The sequence below is a fragment of the Rhinolophus sinicus genome, chromosome 6, assembly GCF_057876585.1.
Source record: "Rhinolophus sinicus isolate RSI-liver-muscle chromosome 6, RSI-T2T, whole genome shotgun sequence".
NCBI classification, from domain to species: Eukaryota; Metazoa; Chordata; class Mammalia; order Chiroptera; family Rhinolophidae; genus Rhinolophus; species Rhinolophus sinicus.
This window is the reverse complement of record NC_142506.1, coordinates 24,683,956-24,709,871: the sequence shown is the minus strand read 5'-3', so window position 1 is coordinate 24,709,871 and position 25,916 is coordinate 24,683,956. Positions and strand designations below refer to the sequence as shown.

Sequence of the window (25,916 nt, the reverse complement as noted above, 5' to 3'; positions counted from 1 at the left end):
TGGTCACCTTGCTCTTACCCTCGCCCTCTAGAATGTATTTTCAGCATAGAGACCAGAATGGTACTTTGAAATTTAAACCAGATTATCTCCTGAAACCCTGCAAGTGTTCCCCATTTTACTCAGAGGCAAAGTTCTTATGTGGCAGATTAGACTGTTCCCAACTTATCATTTCCTCTTTGCAATAGTATTATGCATTCATGTTCTTTGCCATGTGAAGTTTTAGTATGTCTCACAAGAGTAGACAAAGTATCCCTGTCCCACTGACTTTGGTCTTGGGCAAATGACTGTCTTTGGCCAATGAAATAGGCAGAAGAGATGGTGTTTCAGTTCTGAGTCAAGGCTTCGAGAGACACCCTGTGTTTTCACTCACCCGTTTTGCACTATGCCATCTTCTAAGAGAAAACTATGGCGCACATAGCTACTAGACCCAGAATTGGAAGACATATGAGACAGATTTGATTGATCACAACTTGCAACCCGGCCCTACACCCAGCCAATCCAAGCCAAGCTTAGCAGAGTCACAAATGACCTGCTGACCCCTGAGTGAGAAATAAATGCTATTGTTGAAGATACTGAGTTTCGGGGTTGTTTGTTATGCATCATTGTTACAGCTGTAACTGCCTAATTATCCTACAATGATCTGCATAAATGCCTCCATCTCTCTTCCCTCTTTCCTTACTATACTCTTTTTTCATTTACTTCACTTCCATTGCTAGATAGCCTCCTTGTTGTTCCTCAACTATATCAAGCATGATCCTCACTTAGGGTCTTTGCACAGGCTAATTCCATCTCCTGTAGTGTATAGCTCATTCCCTATTTCCTCCAAGTTAAATGTTACCTTTTCAATGAGACCTATCCTGGAAGCCCATTTAAAATTGCATGTCTACCTCCCACCCCGAACACAGATGGAGAAGGGGCATGAGGAAACTTTCTGGGGTTATGCAAATGTTCCTTACAAGGATATGTGTTATAGGAGTATATACATGTGACAAAATTCATCAATTTGTGCATTTAAGATGTGTGTACATCACTATATAAATTTATTATAAAAAGGAAAACTGTAAACAAGTATTGAAAATATTGAACTCTAGATAGTAGGTTTGCTTTTTATAATAGTAGTATCAGTTATCAATTTTGAAGGTATCTTTTTTATATTTGAGTCACTAAGCAAATGAGTAAATATGTCACAGATAATAACCAAGTTTCTTCTGTTAGATAAGACAGTGACATACAGGAAAAAGGAAGAGTAGACAGAAAGTACCCTCAGTGCAGTAAAGAATTGGGAATAGAAATTTGTAACATGCAATTCAAGAAACGAAGCAAATGCAAATCCAATGCCATTGACATAAACACTTCAAAAATGTCAAGATCAAGAAACACAATTAAAACTAGTAACACTTGACAACAAAAATCAATACATGATCCTGGATGGAATTGTGGACCAGGGAAAAAAAAAAAAAGCTATAAATGACATTATTGGGACAACTGATGAGTTTGAATAGGGTTCTAGATTATAATACTGTATCAATATTAAATACCCTGATTTTGATAACTATAATATAATTATGTTTAAAATGTCCTTATTTAGAAGTTAAGGGGCACAATATCTTCAACTTTCAAAAGTTCAGGAAAAAAATCTGTGTATCCATATATGTTTTTAGACAAGAAAGAGAAAGAAAAGAAAGAGAGAGAGAGAGAGAGAGAGAAAGGAGAGAGATTTCATTGTTAGTATATAGGAATGCAATAGACTTTTTTTTTTATTATGCAATTATTATCTTTAATTTGGAAAACAATTTAAAATAATTATAATTTACATCGATATGCATTATATTGTATGCGCATACATTGTATTTGTATACATTGAATACATGACTGAATAGAGACAGAATTCATGAACAAGACTTACTGCCCTTTTCAACATCAAAGGTCCAATAGACTTTTGTATGTTGATTTTGTAGCCGGAAGCTTTACTGTATTCATTGATTGTTTCTAATAGCTTTTTGGTGGAGTCTTTAGGGTTTTCTATGTGGAGCATCATGTCATATGCAAAGAGTGACAATTTAACTTCTTCAGTCCCAGTTTGGATGCCTTTTATTTCTTTCTCTTGCCTGATTGCTCTGGTGAGGACTTCCGACACTATGTTGAAAAGCAGAGGTGATAGGGGACAGCCCTGTTGTGTTCCTGAATGTAGAGCAAAGGGCTTCAGATTTTCACTGTTAACTATGAGATTAGCTGATGGTTTATCATATATGGCCTTTATTATGTTAAGGTATTTTCCTTCTATACCTATTTTACTAAGTGTTTTAATCATAAATGGATGTTGTATCTCGTCAAATGCTTTTTCTGCATCAATTGATATAATCATATGATTTTTGTCCTTTATTTTGTTTATGTGATGTATCACATCTAACCCTAACCCTCATATACTGTTGGTGGGAATGCAGACTGGTGTAGCCGCCATGGAAGGCAGTGTGGAGGTTCCTCAAAAAATTACGAATAGAATTATCATACGACCCAGCAATCCGTCTCCTGGGTATCTACCCAAAAAATCTGAAAACATTTATCCATAAAGACACGTGTGCTCCAATGTGCATTGCAGCTTTATTTACAGTGGCCAAGACGTGGAAACAATCAAAATGTCCTTTGATAGATGAATGGATAAAGAAGTTGTGGTATATATACACAATGGAATACTATTCGGCAATAAGAAAAGATGAAATAGGACCATTTGTGACAACATGGATGGATCTTGAGAGTATAATGCTAAGCGAAATAAGTCAGACAGAAAAAGCAGAGAACCATATGATTTCACTGATATGTGGTATATAAATCAAAAACAACAAAAGAACAAGACAAATGAGAAACAAAAACTCATAGACACAGACAGTAGTTTAGTGGTTGCCAGAGGGTAAGAGGGGAGGGGGGTGGTAGATGAGGGTAAAGGGGATCAAATATATGGTGGTGGAAGGAGAACTGACTCTGGGTAGTGAACACACAATGGGATTTATAGATGATGTAATACAGAATTGTACACCTGAAATCTATGTAACTTTACTAACAATTGTCATCCCAATAAACTTTAATTAAAAAAAAAGAAAAAAGAAAGGAGATAGAAAGAAAGAAAGCAAATGGAGCAAAATGTAATTGGTGTATCTTGGTAAAAGGTATGTGGGAGTTCTTTGTACTATTCTTGCAAATCTTCTATAACTCTGAAATAATATCAATTTTTAAATGCCTCCCACTTCTCATAACCTGCTAAACTTAACCTACTCTACTTTTTTTCTCTTTCCATAGCACTTACTATCCTTTAACATACTGTATGTATATTATTTATTGTTTATCTCATCTACCTAGAACAACAAAAATACAAATCCAGGAGTGCAAAATCGTTTTTTTGTTGTTGTTGTTTTTTGGTTCACTGATATATTCTAAGCTCCTAGAAAGTGCTTGGCAAGAAGTAGGGGCTCACTAAATCTTTTTGCATGAAAAGAGAGGGAAATGATCAACGAGTGAACAAGAAAAGTGGTGAGGGTAACAGAGAAGAGGTTACTGAGTCAATGATAGCTAAGATCATAATAACACATGATTACTGAGCATATACTATGTACCCAGTGTAATTCTACGTGCTTCATACATATTACTTATTTAATCTGCCAAATTTTCTGAGACAGATACTATCATTATCTTCACTTTTCCAATGGGAAACCTGAAGCACAGAGAGTAAGTATAGCTTTCCCTGATCACCCAGCTAGTAAGTGGTGGGGACAAAATGAGAAACCCAGATATCCTGGCTCCTACAGTCCACTTTTCTGCCTTTTGAGGCCAAGGGAGAGGCAGTGTGGAATAAACCATCAGGATCAGACCATCAGAATCAGACACATGTAGGGGGAGTCCTGTGTCTGTCACATGTTAGTAATACCACTTTGAGACAGTAACTTACTCTGTCACCAAGTTTCCTAATTTCGAAGATGCCAATGATATTTATTACATAGGAAGGCAAGGCTTAAGCAAGATAAAGAAGATTAAGTACCTAAAAGTACCTGGAAAATCATGATCATTATTGGTTTTATACTTCTTCGACTGACTAATTTTTATTGTTCTTTTTTTTTTTTTTTAGGTTGACCTACTAGCCAGTGATGTGTTGAATAATCACAGTCAATTCCCATTTCAGGAATCATCCACTGTTGGTCCTTAGCATTAATAGACACACTTTATCTCCCCATCATTTGACCCAGTGTTCTAGGTACATCATCCCTTCATGTGCAGGCAAATAAACTATCTGAGGATGGTCTACACTAGAACCAAAACATCCAGGTGCAGTACAAATTGAATTTGAAGAGGAATGTTCCTGGTCTGTCCTTGAAATGAGGATGATCTGGGGACTTCTAGAGGGAATAAAAACAAAAGAGTATTTCTTCCCTGATGAGTTGTGAATAGAGAAGAGTGGGAGGAGTAGACATATCTAAACGCTATATGAATATATAATCCTTTGTACTGCTAAGATTTCATGAAATAGTCTCACTTAATGTTAGCGGTGCTCAGTATGCCAATGAAACTGTCAATGATAATTATTGTTCTACTTATTCTGTCACCACAGACTCCCTCCTTGGTGACGCTTTTGGTCTATTATTTGCATGTATGACATAAAGTAGTTATCCATTTAGTGAACTATGTATTTCAATCTAGAGTGTAGCTAGAATTTTTTGCTGTCATTATGTGTCCTTTATTAATAAGGCAAAAGAAAATAACACTTTTGATATTCTTAAGGAAAAATGTATTGGAAGAATAAGACTCCCCAAATCAAGAGTTTAACTTGAGATTCTGGGGCCCCAAGAGGACAGAACAGGTAAGTAGCAGTGTTTGGATACTGGTGCCTGAACAACATTTACTCATAAGGAAATATACTTTACCTGTTACATAATATAAATGAGTCCTATTTCTCTACCCCTGTGTCAGATCATGTAACCAAATGGAATTTAGCATGGAATCAACATGTTTTCAACTCTTGAATGATTTCTTGCATTACGCGAAAAATATTTTTAATTTAGGCCATGTTGTAATATTTATTGATTTCTTAGTTTGTACAAAGCATTTTTCCTAATTCTTTATATGCATTAGCTCATATAAGTCAAGTAACATTAGGTGTATCTTTGCATGTTTACCCTAGATGATTAGCTATATGAAAAATTAGGTATGTATGAAATAATTTTCTTTGGGTTGGGATTCCCTTGTTTCAGTTTGTTATAATGTGGATACACTTACAAAGCTTAGAAGAGGCTAAAAATCTAATTTTAAAATTCGGGCTTTAAGAGTGATTCCAAAAATCAGTATTGCTAAAATACTTAAATTATGAAAATGCATTAGATTAATTAGCATTTTGATTAAAAGCACATGATTATAATGTGGCGAAAGTGTCCTATCTGAATCAAAGTTAAATTGACATAGAACTAAACATGACTTGAGTTCTTAGAGGAACCGTATGTGATATTAGATATTGTTAAAAAGGTTTCAATTTTTAAAAAGTGATTTTAAAGCCATTGAACTAGATATACTACCATGTTTCCCTGAAAACCAGACCTAGCCGGACAATCAGCTCTAATGCATCTTTTGGGGCAAAAATTAATATAAGACCTGGTCTTATTTTACTATGATATAAGACTTGGTCTATAATATAATATAATATAATATAATATAATATAATATAATATAATATAATATAATATAATATAATATAATATAATATAATATAATATAATATAATAATACCAGGTCTTATTTTAATTTTTGTTCCAAAAGACGCATTAGAGCTGATTGTCTGGCTAGTCTTATTTTGGGGGAAACACAGTATCTGTGTTACTTCTTTTTAGTATCCACATTTCATGGTTTCTATAGCTAGTTACACATTCTAAGCATCTGCTAAAGCTCAAATTCAGCTCAAGCTTCCTGTAGAGGAGTTAAGGATTATTTGCTTTTATATGGTTCATTTATGTCTGTGGTATGTGATAAAGGTGGTGATTTCTTGACACAGCAATATAGATGGGTTTTCACCATTAAAAGCTCTATGGGGGGGAACCCTTATAAATCACTGTGTGGTCTTGTAAATCGTGCAGTGTTGTAGGATATTTTCCTCCCAGGTTTGGATCAGGATAACAAGCACACATGAATTTGCCAAGAGCATCCAAAAAGAAAGTAAAATCACTCAAAACAAACAAAACAAAGTTTAGTATTATTTTAAGAAAAAAATGGTGAAAAATTGCTTGACTGAAATGAAATATTTCCAAGGGTGTTGCCAAGAATATGAAAATGGGAAGAGATATATATGCATATGTACTCCTATTTTAAATCAAGAAATTATAGAAAGATATGAAAGCTTTAGCAATGCCAGTAACAGTAGAATAAATCATATTTATTGAGCACTAACTCTGCTTGACACTCTGCTAATTGCTTTCCCTTGATTTACTTTGTTTAATCCCCACAATCGCAGCACGCAGTTAGTATCATGTTGCCGATGAGAAAATTTATGACTGCCTTCTGCATATTTACTAGAATATTCTGTAAATGCACCACGATACTTTCATTTTAAGTAACATCTCATTTAGGGAAAAGTCATTTGACAAGATGTAATCTCCTTCCTCACTTTTTATGGTCATACCTCTAATAAGTGCCAGAGAAGGTAAATATCTTCATATGTACATTTCTTAAATAAAAAATACTTAACACTTCTAGGATTTGCATTAATTCTCTCCTACTCTCTATTTCCTAAATAATGATTACCAACAGTAGACATCGATTGAACACTGACTGTTCATGAAGTCCAGGTACAGGAAAGAGAATAAAAGTGAGAGAAACTGCTCTCTCACAACTTACAAACACACACACACACACACACACACAATTTTTTTTTTTAACTTTCTGATACTAGGTGTGATATCTTCCAACGAATACCCTGTCCCTAAAGGAGTTAAGCTTTAATGGATATTGAGCTTTGTTTATAATGAAGGAAGAGCTTTCATCAATAGAAGATTCTGGCTCACTGTTAACGACCTTGTAAATACCTTACTATCATAAAAACAGAGCTGTATTTATATGGTGACATTTATTCATTTCACATTTTCTCAAAATGATTGAAATGGGTGACTCCTTTAAACACGGAACTTGTTATTTTATAAATCATTTGAACAGTGATTTGTGAGAGGTTCTAACTAGGGCATTTTAACGGGAAAATAGACAAGAAAAGCTCATTATAACAGGGATACTATTGTGGAAGTCATCGTACGCCTATGGTGATCCTTTGCTGAGCAACAAGGGGGATCTTTCTATTTAGATCACTCACCTGAGAGTATCAGGGAAAACATGTTTCTCCTGAATTCCTAAGTTCTTATACCTGATGTGTTTACCTTTTTCCCTTTATTGCCAGAAAATTTAGTCTAATTTTTAATAGACCATTAGCAATTTTAAAGAACTATATAGTGTGCATTTCACTGTGCTGATCCTATTTTCCTATCTTTATTTTCTGTTTCCCTAATTCCCAAATGTCTATTTTATTATATATTTTTATTATATATATATATATATACATATGTGTGTGTGTATATATATATATATATATATATATACACACACACACACATCTCTGTGTATATATGTAAATACACAAATTATATTATATATAATATATATAATATAATTTGTGTTATATATATACAAATATATATAATTTGTATATGTATATATAATTTGTGTATTTACATATATACACAGAGATGTGTATACCCTAGCTATATCAAGTTCTTTATAGAATGAATAGGACAGTACATTAACATTTAGAAAAATAAAATCAACAAGCATTCTAACACTTACTATAACACAGTATATTTTGTATAATATATATTCTACTATTTTCCATGGGTAGAGATGTGTGCCAGATTTTCTTACCTCTAAGTAAAAACCGAAATTAAAGACAAGTAAGCAATGAAACTTGCTCTGTCCTTCACAATGAAGGTCTTGTAGGTAGACCACGGATCATCAAGCCAAACAGACCCACAGTCCATCCTAGCTTGGGTTAATTGGGAGAACGTGCATAAACTGCCCAACCTTCAAGAGGTTTAGCTTCCTCTTCTCAAAATGAGGAGTATTTTTTTTTATTTGCCAGATGTTTGTAATAATGAACTGATATTAAATAAATATGACATATAGTATAGGCTCACTAAATGCTGGTTCTGTTCTTAGTCATCATCCTCACAGAAATCTCCACTCAGTAGACCTTCACTAAACACACAATAGACATTCTGAGATGTTTAGTAAATGAATCACGATGAAGAATTTATAGGGACCTATTTTCCCTTAGTGGAATTGGCTGCATAGGAAGAAATTTACTATAACTTCACATCCAAAAAGAACAACTGATTAATAATTTTTTTAAATGATGGTGCCCAGCGCTTGTAAAAATGTATGTGTGGTATTTACGCTTGCTGAGGAACGATCACTCTCACATAATGCTGATATGAGTATACATTAATTTGCCACGGATTGTCCAAAGAGGTCTTTGGACCTCTCTGCATTACCTTTGATCAGAAATTCCACTTCCAACCACTTTGGTGAAAAATAATTAATGATAGGTACCGAAATTTATTTACAAAGATGTTCACTGCAATACTATTTATCATATAAAAATTGGTTAGAAATGTATGTTCAAGAGTAGAAGATTGGGTAAAGTGGAATACTTTTAAATAACTGAATTTTAACTGGCCATTATGAGAGGGCAAAGCATATTTCTTGACATAAAAAATGTACATAGTATATTGTTGTGATAAAAAACAGAATTTGAAATATCATATATAGAATTACCCTATTTTTGGAGTTAATTCATACTTCCATAAAGGAAAAAAAATGTTGGCAGAGTACATAAAAAAGATGTGAAGAATGACTATACATGTCTCTTCAAATGGCAGGTGATTTGTGTTTCTTTTGGCCTATCCATATATTCTAAATTTTCTGTAATGAAGACCTGCTACTTATGGAATAAGAGTCATTAATTGAAAAACAAAGAACAACTGTGTCAAGTCCAACTCCTCATCATTTCCCTTCTGGTGTTTTCTTCACTGGTGGTGCATTCCAAGGCAAATGGTTTAGAAAAGAACTGAGCATAGCATGTTACTTTTACAATGTGGTCTACAATCCTGTCTTTCTTTCTTTCTTTCTTTTTTTTCTTTTTAATAGATGTACTTGAACGACCTTAAACAGCCTAAATATACAATGGTTGTGAAGGGGTGTTGTGGGGAGGGTGACTAGGCTTCTGAGATGTTACTAGTAACATTTAGATTCTATTTCAAGACATGCTGCTAGGTGTCAAGACTGATATTCTATTTGTTTGTTACATTAGAAATCAATTCCCAGACAAGTCACTTATTGCAAGTTTTGAGCCCGTTTGCTGTCACTTTTGAGTATCTGGTAGTGTTATAGGCACCTTGATATAAACCTTCAATTGTGTATTATTTTTAGTTATTGGAGTAAACTGATATCCAGACACGTCTTCCTGCATGTATAGAAATACACTATAGAAGTACACTCTAAGTAGGAAACAGTACATTTTTTACTCTAAAGAAGTATTACATATTTTGTTAGCCAATCTAAACAACACACTAGTAGATTGAGATATAATATACAATTCTGAGTATCTAACTTATACTCTGAAAGGATTTGAATTTGAGATGGGGATGTCAGGATTGTCTGACAAATCTCACGTGCCTAATGTTGTTTCTGGCTCTTTAATTCCATATAATGTTCATTTTCCTGTCTTTTAGAAAAATAAATACATCTGCACTAGGGCTAAAGTGGCCTGTAAAATACACATCTGTATGTTCTTGTCGAGAAGGCAAAAAACATACAATAGGAGGACCATCTAAGAGGTGTAAATGGCTAGGGTGTACTTTCCCAAAACCTTGCCTGTGCTTGTAAAATGAAGTGGTTTGCAAATAGGTCCCACCCTCTTCCACTGACCTTTGGCTCCCATACATCTTCTTCTCTACCCACCTTCTCAAAATACTCCCTCAGAAGCCTTTTACTCAACCTAAAAATAGCTCCCAGATGTCTTGCTACCTCACTGTGTAGCCCCTCTCCCCTTCACTGAGATTGTATGATTAGTTAAGATAGCAGGAGGGGTTTAGCAACTGGACTTCTTTGGTTCAAAATAAGTTCATTGTCTGTGTCTATGAGTTTTTGTTGTGATGTAGAGATGATGTATTACAGAATTGTTCATCTGAAACCTATGTAACTTTACTAACAATTATCACCCCAATAAACTTTAATTTTTTAAAAAATGAGTTCATTGCATAGCAGGCCCTTTCTTTATCTTTTTATGAATACTTCAAAAATGTAGAAAATGGTTTTCTGTAACGTTACTTATTAATAATGTCTGGAAGTTGTAGCACACTCCTTTGGCGTCCAGTTTAAACTTACATGTCAGTATTTATCTAATTTTAGGGGGAGCTGTCTCATATATTAAACTAACAAGTGACTTATACTCTAACCATCAAGTCATTTGCTAAATATCTTAATTGAATTCTCCACTTACATTTCCAGCAAGTGTCTCCTGTTTTCCCACATCCTATGATTAATAACTGTCACTGAATTCCCTGGCAACTTGGTGGGTAAGCGGTTTAACCCTAACCTTCCATTCTAGGAATAAGGGTCAAGTAAATACAAAAGCCTTTGCATCGTGGACCTTGGTGAACTAACTTAAGCGTTGAATGGGGCACAGTGTTTCAAAGGAGAGTTTATTAATAAGAAAATGGACATTTATGGTAATTCCTGCCCTCTCCACATGAGTCATTGTGGGTAAAGTCTGCATATTTGCTGTGGTTGTTGTAAAACATCCCTCACCTGTGGCCAAACCTACAATAAAATAGCTCCAATAAGAGAGGTAGTGAGTGGGGCTGACTAAATTCTTGTACATCTTCAAGCAATAATCTGGTTGGAGAACCTCCCTCCTCGTTAGTCTCTTTGGTCAACATTTTCAAGCATGGAAACCGACTTAAATCTAAAGTACATGACTTTGGGATTGGCATGAAACTGTAAAAAGCATGTTTTTATAAGAACAAGAAGTCGAAAGATGATCTTCATTGGTTTTCTGTCCGTCATGCGGAATGTACCCGAGACCTGGTGTATGCATCAGAACACCAGCTGATGGGGGGGGGGGGGGGCAGATAGTCCTGTTAACAAGATGGCTCAACGTGCCCTTCTTTCAAATGAATTAAGTTTTTAAAAAAAATCTTACAGGTTCAAAAATGTTCTTTGTGCTATTACAATTAGATCAACTAATCGTTATTTGGTCAACATTAAAACAGAAAGCTGGGTAGCAGCTGAAGTCACAAATAGTTTTCTGTGAACTTGGATGTCTTGAATAAAGCTGAGATGTTTGCATAATCTTTTCTGTAGCAACAACATTCCACATGCATATTTCTCTTTAAAAAGAAACTCCATGCTCAGTGGTATTTTGGGTTCAAGACCTGAATAAAAAGCATCTCAAGTCAAAAGTCCTGTTCTAAAAATTGAGATGTGGAGAAGGTCATAAGTTTTTTTACTTCTCTTTTAAATAATTTATGGATGACCAAAAATCCCATTGATTCAAAGTACAAGTTTTCTTAAATCTTTGAATTTGAACTCTTTAGCTATCTAGCCCAATTTCTTCCCCCAAACCTTCCCAAGTGTTTGAGCATTCTACAAACAAGATAAAGCACCCTACACAACACTGAGCAGAAGAGAAGGTGAAATACACAATAAACTTGCTTGCATAATTTTTCTCAAGACCTTGGGATAAGAATGTTAAATGTGGCCTACCACTTTCGTGGCATTTTCCCAAAACACAAGTCTCCAAGTGTATATGATATAACATTTATTTTTTAAAAAAATGGGAATATGAAACCTAGAGATCCAAACCTAAAAAATAAAATGCAAATCTATGAATTATACTTATTTTGAACATCTTATTTTTCCAGGAGTTTGATCAAGAGAGCATTTAATAAAGAATATTTTTTATGATGAAAATTACTTTGCTTTCTTCATTGAGCCAATGGGAGAGGTGCCCAAAATTGTAATGTTTCCTCAATAGAGTAGAGTTGTGTCATATGTTCTTTTACTTTGTGAATCCAACTATGTGATTAGTATAACTTTACCAGTATGATGAATAACAAAAAATTCTAGACAATATTTATCACACATATTCTTTATTATAGATTGTACATTCATGAGATTATTATACATTAATACATACATATCACAGCATAGAGTTGTGTACACAAGTGTGAAACTCCTGCATAAGATGCTCCCAATAATCTAATGTAGAGATGGCAAAAGAAAGTAATTATCACATGCTGATGTGTCCTACAATTTTTGGAAATAATGATAATCACCATAATAATGATTATGCTATAACAGTCATAGCCAACAAAGTTATGCTTAGGGGCAAGGCTGCCAACCAACTAACCAAGGTGCCATTTTTTAGGGGAATTAAACATCAGTGAAATAAACAGTAATATGATTATCAGGTTAATTCAGATTTGCAGTTGAGACTTTTTGTGGTTGTTGAGGTGAAAAGCTATCCTAATCGCTCCAAATTAGTGCCAGTAAGCAAAAATTAAAATAAATAAATCTTTGCTGACCCCAGCCTCTCTTTTCTGAGAGGTAAGTAGCAAAGTACAACTGCCAGCTCTACCACTAAACCTGAAACCAGCTAGCTGAGTGTTTATATCTCAGTCTCAGTCAACTGAAACTATTAATTTGTGGATAAGGCTCTTTACCAGAATCAAGTAATCTATTTCATTGTCTGAAGTTTGAACCACTCACTATGTCTCCCAAGAAGTTTAGTTATTTAGGAAATCACACACACACAACACACATGCACACAACACACACACACACACACACACACACACACACACACACACGAAAGAGGGAGAAAAAAGGAAAGGGAATTTCTTTAGGGCAATGACTCTGGATGGAAGTCAACTAGTAAGTAAATCTATTTCAGTTCCTTCTTTATCCAAAAAAAGCTATTCTTTGCTGAAAATTTTATTCATACTGAATGTGAAACCAAAAATAAAATGGAAGAACATCTGATTTCTGTCCAGTCCAATAATTACTTTCAAGTTTCTGTAACTAAAGGCCAAGTTGGGATTAGAACAGTTCTTGTCCATGTGTCGTTGAAATTCCAGTATGTACTGATAAACAGGATTTGACTGATGTTTCTGACATTAATTACAATGGTCTGCTTACTGGCCTTTTGGATATAATTGAGTATTTTATGACCATAATGTAACATGCAGGATATATACAAGAATAAACAATGGCTTTATTTATCTTTGAGATTCTAATAACTGCCATTTCTCTATTTGAATGTATTACAGAAAAACTACTAATGGAAAACATGACTTGTGAACTTGTCTTGTGACATTAATAAACTTAAGCTCATCATAAGTTCTTAGGATTGTCCTTGTCAAAAGGAAGTTTGAGTTCTTTGGCCCAATTATAGGTTGGCAATGCTTCCAATCAAAAAGTAGAAGTATCATAAAGTATAAAGTATTTCCTAAACTGAAAGAAAGAAAAAATAACTTTACAACCCGTTGAACAAGACTTTGGAACCATATCTAGTAGATAATCTCTCTATTCTAGTGAATGAAAATGACTAATTGTATCTAAGGAGTGAGAAAGTATTAAAGGAAAAATCCAAATGCATCAAAATGTTATACTATGCTTGGTGCAAAAATATAGCCTCATTGCAAATATAAAGAAAGAAGGCAATTTTTTTATAAAAGTTTATCTCGCTAAATAAATACAGAACATACTGAACATGGGTCTAAGAGGTCTAATATCATGTTAGTTGTCATGAATATATGATTATTTAATCTTCCCGATAACCCTATCAAATAAATTCTATTATCCTCACTTTCTATACGACAGATGATAAAATTAAGGACCAAAAGGGTTAAGTAACTAGCAGAAAACCAGATAGTTATCAGGTTTAAACCCAGGATAGTCCAACTTCCTGGGAAGATTATAGCTAGTGCTTGTAACTCCATCTAAGATAATCTGAGCTCTGTTCAGCAAGTACCTACATTCTAGAATCCTCAGTTTATTCTAAGAGCTCTAGATATGTGGACTTCCACATCCCAGTTTATCACTGTCTTTCTCTTTTCTAATCTCCCATGGAGTAATCTTTGGCTTCATTTTATATTCAAGGAGCAAACTTGCACATGTGCCCAGAAACTACATGGGATACAGTATGAAACACCTTAATTAAGTAAAACATTTTCAATCATTAAAACAAAATGAGAAGTTGATTAGAATTCAATCCGTAGTTCCCATAGTATATGGGAACTGGGCATGAATAAGAAAACCCATTCTGCCCAATTACCAATGTTGATAACAATTTCAGTTTTCATAACTGAAAAATAACCACTTTCCCTTTACATTAAACAATACAAGTTTTAGTCTACTTGGTTGCATGGTGAAACCAGTTGCATAAAATAATTTCTTGCATGTATATAATCTTAGACCTTTCAAAACATGCTTGATTGCTTTTCCAGAATGTCACTGTAGTAGGGAAAAAAAAGAGCAGGCTCCAAAGGCACATCAAATAAACAATAATGGGGAATTGCATTAAAATGTAAATTTACTCTAAAACTCATTTTCAACATTCTGCCCCTCATTTTAGAAATTAATGAAAAGACAACAAAGGAATGTTTGATAACTACGTGTTAAAAACTTCTGTCATAAATTTCATGGACTCCAGGTGATTTTCAGCAGATTTGACTTGCCCTATGAAAACATGCAGAAAGCGTCAATATCATTTCACTACTTTGTTTTGGACTATCATAGCTCAGTGTTATGCTTCCATTCAAGGAATATGGACACATTTCAATCTCTCACAGTGCAAATCTGGTGAAACACTATAGAAATCTTTCAAGTAGAATTGTTCAACCAATGCCAAAATATGATGAAGTATAAAGTGCTTATTTTTAATTTTATATCTATAAGAAAATCTATAGCAGCATGTAGAAATTCCCAATCCTTTTTTTTTTTTTCAGTGGGGGTAAGGTTGAGGAGTGGAGATGAGGGTAGAAGTGGGATCAGGGGTGGGAAGGTCAAAGCAGGATATGTATATACAGACCATGTCTTTGGATACACACAAAAGGGCTACTGATTGCCTATTTGGATGATGTGAATAAAACGAAAGATGAAATAGAATTAATATAGCAAAAAAATAAATTAAACCAGTGAATTATAACTGAAACATTTGTGCATGCATGAGTGAGCACCTCTCTGTTGTTGGACAAATGAACAACTGAAGATCTTAATGTAACTCTGCCTCTGTTTTTACCTAGGGTCCGTGTAAATCCTTGCTAGAAAATAAAAGGCTTTCTAAAGAAAAATTTCTGCAACACATACACAGGAAAGATAAGCAGAGAATCGTCAACTTGCTGCCTGATTAATGCATGTGCGGGTAGGGAGGAAAACTAACACTCAATTCAATTATAGGAGATTTTTATGACCAAGCAAGTACATTCCAGTTTTCTCTCATCTAGATATAATTTTCAGTTAAATCCTAATAGATATAACTCTTTATAAGACGATCTTGCCTGGATGGAATCCAAGGCAGAAAATTCATATTAATGCTCTTTCATGAGACTAAACAATTTACTTTTGGCCTTTGTCAGATTTTTTGGAGTAACCCAAAAATCACGAAGATCCTTTGCTAAGTCTATATATTGCCTCTGGTTGTCTGAGGCTCCTAGGGTACTTGAACCTCAGAGGCATACTGCAGTATGCCTAGGACACACAAAGCCACGGGAAAAATACATATTTTTGAAAGTTAATTTTATTAAAAAATGTATAAATAAAAGCATTATTTTATATTAAAATAAATTCATAATTTCTCGTATTTCTTACTATCAGATGAATATTTATAAATTTTGTGTTGGGCTAAATCATTTCAGGCTATACTTGCAAACTGTTGAGTTTTATTCTCTCTCTACTAATGAGCATTTCAGTGGGCAAGTTTTAGAAACTCAGACGATTAATTACACTAGGACAAATCTGGATTAGATTTTAGTGACAGGCACTGTATTATTAAAAACCCTAAGCAGCAAGACAGACGTCAGTATTCACAATATACACTTAAAGCAACGCAGCGTTTCTTCATCTCTGCATTATTGCTATCGATCAGATTCAATGATATAGCATTTTCACTTCCCCAAGTCAGGATACATCTTAATCAAAGTGATAACAAGTTCTAGTATCATAGTTGACGTGGCAGTACTTTTATTTTTATATTTTTACCTAAAATAATGAAGCTGCTGACAATCACCAGTGTCTGGAAGTCAACACGATCAATGCATTAAAAAAAAAAAATAATTGCACAACCCCACTATATTGTGGGCTAATGTGACCAAGCCTATCCTCTAGAATCCAGTGATATTTTACCTATAATCAAATGGGGTACCTGTTGTGGCTAAATATAATGTAAACAGTCAATAAATTTTGGATGGTAATTATATTTTGCTTTATTGATGGTTGTTCTATTTTCATAAATAAATGAATGAATAAATATATAAGTAGATGTGTACTGGTGATATATGGGGCTTTTTCTACACATTGAAACATACAAAATGTTTTCGATATCATCCTGCATTGAAAACAGTCAATAGCTGTATTATTTACATTCATTTTTTGAAGTGAAGAACACGGCAAACAAGTCCAGGAAGTGCCAGTTTAATAAATAAACCACTAGTTAAGAACAATTATGTGTCAAAGTTTAATCCATTAACTGTACAATTACCATATGACAACTCTACCTTGGATTATAAAACTTCAGGAGGATATATGGGGCAGGTTCTGTCTAGTTCCATTTTCGTGGAGATTAAGCAAGCTATCTGCACTTTATTGCTTAACTTGCGAAATAAGTGCATGCTTTTAGATGATATTGACAATGACAATGACCTTGGTAATGGTAATGTGTAGAGAGAGAGAGGAAACATACAAAGACTGAAGGCCAAAGATAAAATTGGTCCTATTAGAACTTCTCAGTACCATCTCCGCCCAGACTGGCCATAGGTGGCATGGGCATGACACAAGCCTCCCATGGAAGAGACATCATGGACTAGATCATATGGCCTGGCCGTACAAAAAATACAGAGTCATAGTGTTATTATGGAAAGAATACTTTCACAGATGGAGTCTTTAGAGCAGATAACAAAGCAGACTTTAGAAAATGAGGTGTTAAATGCATAACATCTTTACAGTTGACGTTACTGACACACGTCTCATCCCACAGGTGCTCATAAGGCTTTCACAGTTGTGGCTACACAGATAAAGGAATAAAATGGGATTCTTTGGTTTGGAGGGTCATTTAGTAGTAAAAGGATTATGAATCACAAATAGAACACACAAAAATAATTTGTTGAATTATATATTCAATATAAAACCCCAATAAAAAGTTAATACTTTTTTTTCAATTACTGTTGACATTCAATATTATTTTATATTAGTTTCAGGTGAACAGCATAGTGGTTAGACAGTTATATAATTTATGAAGTGCTCCACCCTGACTAGTGTAGTACCCACTTGGCACTATACATAGTTATTACAATATTATTGACTATATTCTCTATACTGTACTTTACATCCCTGTGACTATTCTGTAACTGACAATTTGTACTTCTTAATCCCTTTACCTTTTTTTCACCCAATCTCCAACCCTCCTCTCATCTGGCAACCATCCATTTGTTCTCTGTATCTATAACTCTGTTACTGTTTGTTCACTTATTTTATTCTTTAGATTCGACATATAAATGAGATCCTATGGTATTTGTCTTTCTCTGACTTATTTCACTTAGCCTAATACCCACTACATCCACCCATGTTGTTGCAAATGATAAGATTTCATTATTTTTTACGACCAAGAAATATTCCATTGTATATAAGTAAAAAAGGTTAAAACTTTTAAAGGAGGTTTTATTTCTCACAACCTGTAAACTAATAGCAAGCATAAAAAAACCAACTAACCAATTAATTAATCCTCCTCAAAAAAAAAAGTCTAATAAAGAGGTAGGAAATCATAAATTACTGAAAAATAAAAATTTAAATTAAGCTATATTTTCCTCTCAGTCCCTTATATTCATAAAGGAGTTTCTATTTCTGCCCCTGGGGTAGGCAGGCTTCTAAGATGGCACTCAATCATCTCCGTATCCTAAAATTTACATACCTGTGTAATTTCTCCTAGATCATGGCTGGATTGAGTGACTTGTATCTAATTAATCAACTATGGTGACATTGATGAAATGTCACTTGTGTGACTTCCAGTTTCCTAATAGATTCTGTATTGCTTTTCAGCATACTTGCTTTAATGAAGTAAGTTGCATGTTGGGGAGGCCTATGTGGCAAGAACTGTGGCCCTCAGTTCAACCACCCACAAGAAACTGAATCCAAGTGAGCATTGAGCTTTGAATCCATTCAAACACTCATATGAGACTGCAACCCTGGACAATATCTCGATTACAGCCTCCTGAGGAATTATGAAGCAGAGGACTCATCGAAGCTGTGCCCAGATTCTGAACCACAAAAACTGTCAGAAAATAAATGTGCGGTGTTATAAGCTACTAAATTGTGAACAATATATTATGCAGCATAAAAAAAAACTAATACAGTCCCCAAATATCCTCCTGAGAGTTAGAATGTATTCCGGTTCATCTACGAACAAAAAGAACTCTATTAACAACATATTTTCAATAGTAACACAACTATCTACAAATAGATCAAAGGTGGCAACTTTGTCATTGTGCCATTTATCCTTTATTTTTAATGGAAACCAATGTCTAGAGAGCAAATTTCCTAAATGCATTTTGAATAAGCCAATATTTAAAGATTTTACACACACACACACACACACACACACACACACACACACACACACACAGACTTCAACTCATACATACAGCTGCTGAGAATTTTAGGGAACTCAAACATAACATTTTGAAAAATGAAAGTTCTCTAGGATAAATTAAAGGATTGCTTTGAAAGCTGCATAAGGATTTATCTCAGTAACATTTCTAGACATGCAGAATATATTCTAGAGATTAAGAGACTTTAAAAGCTCAAATGAAATAAAACATAATAAATGCATTATAAAAAATAGACAATGTAAAAACTGAGGTAAAAGTAAAATAAGTGTATTTTTTGAAATATATGGACAGGATAAGAAAATACTCTGGGCATTAGCATTCACTTGGGGCTCTATCTGGCAGTTATTAGATATGTGACAGCCAATTTAGTGTGGTGGGTAAGCACATGAATTCTAAAGCCAGTCAGCCTGAGTCCTTTTCCTTCCTCTCCCACTTAACAAGTTTGAGACAGTGGGCAATTTCTTTATGCCTCATTTCTAAAATGAAGATAAAAATATCCACTCAGTTGAGAATTAGATGGATGTGAATCGTTTGGAATAGTTTCTGGTATATTTTATAAGATAAAAAGAAAAAAGAAGAAAAAGTTAAATTAATTAAATTACAAAAATGATCTTATGCATATGACTTATCTCTATGCTTTATGGTTTTTCCAGGTACAAAACAAGAGCTTCAATAAGCAAGTTTTTAAAGTTCTTTACATTCTTAAAATTCTTGATGAATTTTGTCTTCTATCACTCAAAATACTTAAAATATGTAGGAAATAGGTAATCATTCATTTATTCATTCATTCAATACTTACTTATCAAGTCCCTACTGTGTTCTAGGTAGTACACCAGATGTGGGTAATACCAAGATAAAAGTCTGTTCTTGAATTCTAGGATCTGATCTAGAGAAGCAATATAGTGTAATGGTTAAGAACCAAGCTCTGGAATCAGACTCTCTGGGACTTAGCATTTTAGGATTTTGAACACTTTATCTCTCAGTGCCCCAGCTTCCTCTGGTTTGAAATGCAATGATAACTGTTTCATTCGCACAAATTTGTTGTGAGGGTTAACTGAGATAATACAGGTAAACCTCCTAGAAATAATTTGGAAAATAATAGTAAGTATTCAGCAAATACTAGTATTGTCAGGAGGAAAGTCAGACAGGAAAACAAACACAGTGTGGTAAGTATGATCATTCTTGAGGGGTGGGGGTGTGGAGACAGTACACAGGAAGCTACAGCAGTAGATCAAATAGGGTGTAAAACAGTATGGAGGGCTCAAGAAAGTTTTTCAGAAGAGTCAATATTTGATCTCAAATTAAAGAATTAAGAGAAGTGGTTGAAGATGACACAGTATGGTTAAATATTTCAATGTGAAATATTTTTAAAGTATAACAGAATTTCAACAAATGATAAGCAGTAACTAAAGATTTACTCCACTACATGCTAACTGATTAGTCTAAGTTTACACTCTGTCCATTCACTATACATCTCCATTTCCAAATAAATGTAATACAGCATCCACTGAGGTTGCCAATGACAGTCATATTCAAGGAAAAACAATTCAGATAACCATATTGTTCTCCTAGGGAGATTTGATCCTAAACATAAATGTGCCTCTGACTGGTACATTTCAAGCAGTTTTGGGCAAAGGTCCATTGTGGTACTCCTATCATCATCATTCACCTGACTCTCTCCACGTGGCAACTGTCTTCAAATAGTTGAGAAGCTGCAAAGCAGACACTGATTTAATTTATACATTACTAGGATGTGCATTACCAGGAACAAGTTTCAGGAAGGACCCCTATCTAGGTGGACTGTTTAATGCTTAGAGCTGTTAAACCCTCTGGCAGCCCTTCCACTACCCCTCCAGACAGTGTCATCGCTGGCCCTGAAAGCAGGCTAAAAAAACATCTACTCAGGGGTGTTATAACATGTATTGTGCGAGGTTGCACAAAATGAGAAATTTTTCATATGGAGGGAAAAGGTAGACACGATGAATTCTAAATTTCTTCTCAATCCTAAAGTGCAATTTTATTGCTTAAATATTCATTTCACTGAGTATAAAATATGAGGCAGGAATATCAGGATTTCCTTTACAATCCTGTTTATGCCTATTGTCTTGGTGAAATTATTAATGGAGAATGCTTTGAATGTCAAAACTGTCCATTATCACTAGAGAATATTAATTCCTTTTTAAAGTGACATGCCTTCTGGAGTCTGTCATCCAACCCCATGGAGATCTACAAGCTGGATTCAATGGCTGGAAAGAATAATATCTTTGGTTTACCTGGTAAAGTGAAGTTGTACTCTACTAAAGGCTAGTGTCATCTATTTCTCCTCTCAGTTCAAATCCTCCACTTGCCATGTCTGATATGTCCTATATATCCTTTGTAGGTGTGCATCAGAAAACAATTTAAAAAAGGAAATTATTTATAATACCAAAGAAAACTGAAAAATTTAAGCATTTACCTGAGCACTGGTTGTCAAAAATTATAATTGAAAAAACATATCCAAACTCAATCCCTTACCCTCCAGCCCCACTGTTACCACCTTAATTTAGGACTACATTTCCTCTTGCTGGATTTTAAGTAAAATGTTTAAACGATAATCCTTATCTATGCTTTAGTCAACATTATGGCTTGATTGAAGATTTAGAACACACACTTGTCAAATGTTCAGATGACTGAAAGTTATGATTAAAACATACTTTTTTTGTAAAGATGCTATAAATTCTTAAAGTTCTTAATGGGCTGAAACAATAAGCCCACCCAAAGAAAAATACAATTTAATATAAATAAATTGAAAACCCTACCATTAACTTAAAACAGTACAGCAACAACAAAAAAGACAGACAAGAAAGACAGGGGTAAGAGATTCCCAGTCAAGAGGGCAGAGTAAGTAAATGCTGTGCTCACCTCCTCTTAGGACCACATCTATTATAGGTAAACTACAGGACAACCATCATTGAGAATCACCTGAAGCCTAGCTGAACCAAAGCCCTATAACTATGGACATATAGAAGAAGCCACCTGGACACTGGTATGAGGAGCAGAGACACAGAATAGGCTGGTCCCACACCTGTGTGTGACCATTAAAAATTGGAAGGGATATCTCAGCTGTGGAGGTCACCCCCCAGAGGAGCGAGGGGTCCCAGCCCCATACCAGGGTCTCCAGCCCCGGCTTCCAGTGTCAGAGAGAGAAGTCCTCATAATTTCTGGCTATAAAAACCAGCAGAAATTGTGGCTGACTGAGTGGGAGGGCAGCTGAAGTCCTAGATGCTCCTCTTAAAGAGCCCCTTTATAGACTTACTCGCTGAAGGACTCACTCGTTTGAAGCTCCAGTGCTGGTACAGCAGCTTGAAAGGCACCAGGGACATATGGGGAGAAACTGAATTGACTGACTTCAAACTGAGGCTGGAGGGACGACTTTCTCCTGGATGGAGGAGCTGGTGAAAGCCATTATATTGTTTCTTTGTTGAGCCGGCAGACGCCTATCTGAGTTTCCGTCAACGTAGCTGTCACCTTTTGCTAGCTATCACCTGCCCCACCCTGGTGACTCCCTGAGACCCTACCCTACCCAAATTTCGAACACATCCAAGGTGCTTCCAATGGTTTTTCCTTGCAAACTACCTATCTTAGCTCATGCTGCAGACTTTCACAAAATCTCTTAAAGGTTCACAAAACCCAAATAAGCAGCATCTGTCTTCAGCATGTCCCATACCTTTGGCTAAGCAGCCCTAAGACTATTGGCCTCACGAGGAATCTTCAAGCACAGTGCAGGTGACTGCAGTCTATGGATTACTTTGTGGCTCATACCAGGTGGCCCTGGGCAGGGCACATGCTGCTGCTAAAATTGGCCTGCAGTGAGGCCCTTCCCAGGAGGCTCCAGGGCTGGCATGCCCAGTGGCCAGCTTTTGACCAAACAGGAGCATCAGCCGGCCACCTCCAAGGATGATACACCTAAAGGGCAGACTGGGCAAGCAACAGAGCCCTGCTAACGTGGACTCTACTCTGTAGGCTCAGCGTTTACACCACAGCTCCTCTACTGTAGTCACAGACAGTCCCCACAACCAATCCACCTGAGGGTCAATCCTTCCCATGGACATACAGAAAGCAACCAAGGCTCAACTGCAACAGGAGGGCACACACCCACACAAGGGACACACCTGGAGCACCTGACTCTGGTGACCAGGGAGGCTGCACTACTGGGTCCCACAGGACACCTACTACGTCAGTCCACTCTACTAAAATAGGGAGGCATAGCAGCCCTACATAGAAATAAACACAAGGAGGCAGCCAAACTGGGGAGACAAAGAAACAGACCCTAAGTAAAAGAACAGAATAAAGTTCCAGAAACACAACTAAAGAAAATGGACACAAGCAATCTACCAGATGCAGAGTTCAACACTGGTTATAAGGATACTCAATGATTTCAGGGAAAATTTCAACAAAGAGATGGGAAACAAAACAATAGAGATAGAAAACATAAAAAAAAGAACCAGTCAGAAATGAAGAATAAAATAACTGAGATGAAGAATATATTAAGGGGAATCAATAGTAGATTAGATGAGCAGGAGACTGAATCAGCAATTAAAAAAATAAAGTAGCAGAAAACACCCAATCTGATCCGCAAAAAGAAAAAAAAGAGAATCCAAAAAATTGAGGAGAGTTTAAGGGGCCTCTGGAATAACATCAAGCATACCATCATCTGCATCATAGTGGTGGTACCAGAAGGAGAAGAGAGAGAGCAAGGAATTGAAAACCTATTTGAAGAAATAAAGATGGAAAACTTCCATAACCTGGTGAAGGAAAAAGATATACAAGCCCAGGAAGCCCATAGAGTTTCAAACAAGATGAACCCAAAGAGGCCCACACCAAGACACATAATTAAAATGTCAAAGATGAAAAAAGAATATTAAAGCAGCAAGAGAAAAGCAGTTAGTCATCTGTAAGGGAGCTCCCATAAGACTGTCGGATATTCTCAACGGAAACTTTGCAGGTCAAAGGGATTGAGAGGAAATATTCAAAGTGATAAAAAGCAAGAACCTACAACTAAGATTACTCTACCCAGAAAAGTTACCATTTGGAATCGAAGGACAGATAAAGAGCTCCCAGAGAAGAAAAAGCTAAACTTGTTCCTCAACACCAGAGAAGAAAAAGCTAAAATTGTTCCTCAACACCAACCAGTATTACAAGAAATGTTAAAGGGATGTCTTTAAGAAGAAGAAAAAACAAGATCAAATACATGAATAATAAAATGGTAATAACTACATGTCTATAAATAATTACTTTAAATGTAAATGGATTAGATGTTCCAATCAAAAGAGAGGGTGGCTGAATGGATTCAAAAACAAGACCTTATAAATACTGCCTACAAGAGACTCACTTCAAATTAAAAGGCACACACAGGTGGTGGAAAGTAAAGGGATGGGAAAAAGATATTTCATGAAAATAGAAAGAAACAAACAAAAAAAGCTGAGGTAGCAATACTTACAACAGACAAAACAGACCTTAAAGCAAAGGCTATATAGCAAGAGACAAAGAAAAACCCAGTAATCCCACTTCTGGGTATTTATCTGAAGAAACCCAACATGCTACTTTAAGGTAACCTGTGCATCCATATGTTTATTACAGCATTGTTTACAATGGCCCAGATGTGAAGACAGCATGGATGTCCATCGATGTAAGAATGGAAAAATAGGCAGTGGTACATATATACAATGAACTATTGCTTGGCCATGAAGGGAATGGGTTCTTGCCATCTGTGGTGGCATGTGCGGACCTGGAGGGTACTGTGTTGAATGGAGTATGTCAGACAAAGACAGAGGCAAGGTGATTTCACTTATAGGTGGAATCTAAAAAACAAGTAAAACAGAAACAAACTCATAGATACAGAGAACATTTTGATGGTGGCCAGATGGAAGGAGGGTTAGAAGTGAATGAAAAATGGGAAGGAATTAAGAAGTACAAATTGGATGTTAACAAAATAGTCATGGGGAAAAAAATAGTCATGGGGATGTAAGGTATAGCATAAGGAATGTAGTCAATAATATTGTAATAACTATGTATAGTGTCAGAAGCATACTAGATTTATCAATGTGATAGATGAGTGGGGTTGTGGGTCAGGGTGAAAAAGATGAAGGGATTAAGAAGTACAAATTGGTGGTTACAAAATAGTCAAGAGGATATAGCACAAAGAATATAGCCAATAATATGGTAACAACTATGCATAGTGCCAGATGTGTACAGACTAGGCAGGGGGATCACTTAAATTATATAAATGTCTAACCACTAAGCTGTGCACCTGAAATTCATATAAAATAATACTGACTGTCAAAATAAGTTAAGTGTAAATACATACATCCATACATCCATACATACATACATACATCAGCTTAGGCATTTTTACAAAAAGAAGTTGGCTAGACTGGGCTCTTATCTGGAAGTTCTGGGGAAGATTCCACTTCCAAACTTATTCAGGTTGTTGGCTGAATTCAGTTCCTTGTCACTATAGGACTAAGGTCCTTATTTAATCAACATGTGGCTCCCTTATCTTCAAATAAAAAATGGCATATTAAAAAACAAAAAAAAAGGACAGGTGTAAAATTCACATAAAGGAACCTGGGGGCTTATTAGGGATAGTGTGATCTAATGGTGTGATGAAGCTACTAAGAGTGGGAAATGTCTAGGTTGAGATAAAAGAAGCAGAATATGCAGACCAGTGAACAAAACAGTCCTACAGTTTCTTTGTTTGGACCACATATGGGTATTGTGTTCAGCTCTATAATTTAAGATAAAATTGACCAGTCTATTAAGAACAGATGAAGAAGCATAGCATGCATAGCTACGTAAAAAAAAAAAAAAAAAAAAAAAATTGAGGGAGGGAGGTAAAAATAACCATACAACACAGCAACACTATAATAACTGCAACATGGATAAAGTACTGCTAAGTGCTGGAGTCTACTGGAGACACTT

The 25,916-nt window shown here is 35.3% G+C and overlaps 1 protein-coding gene across 2 annotated transcripts in view; it reads right to left on the bottom strand.

Annotated features, from left to right (window-relative positions):
- ANGPT1 (angiopoietin 1) overlaps positions 1-25,916 on the bottom strand; it is a 266,059-nt gene that overhangs the window by 214,512 nt on the left and 25,631 nt on the right. The window lies entirely within an intron of this gene.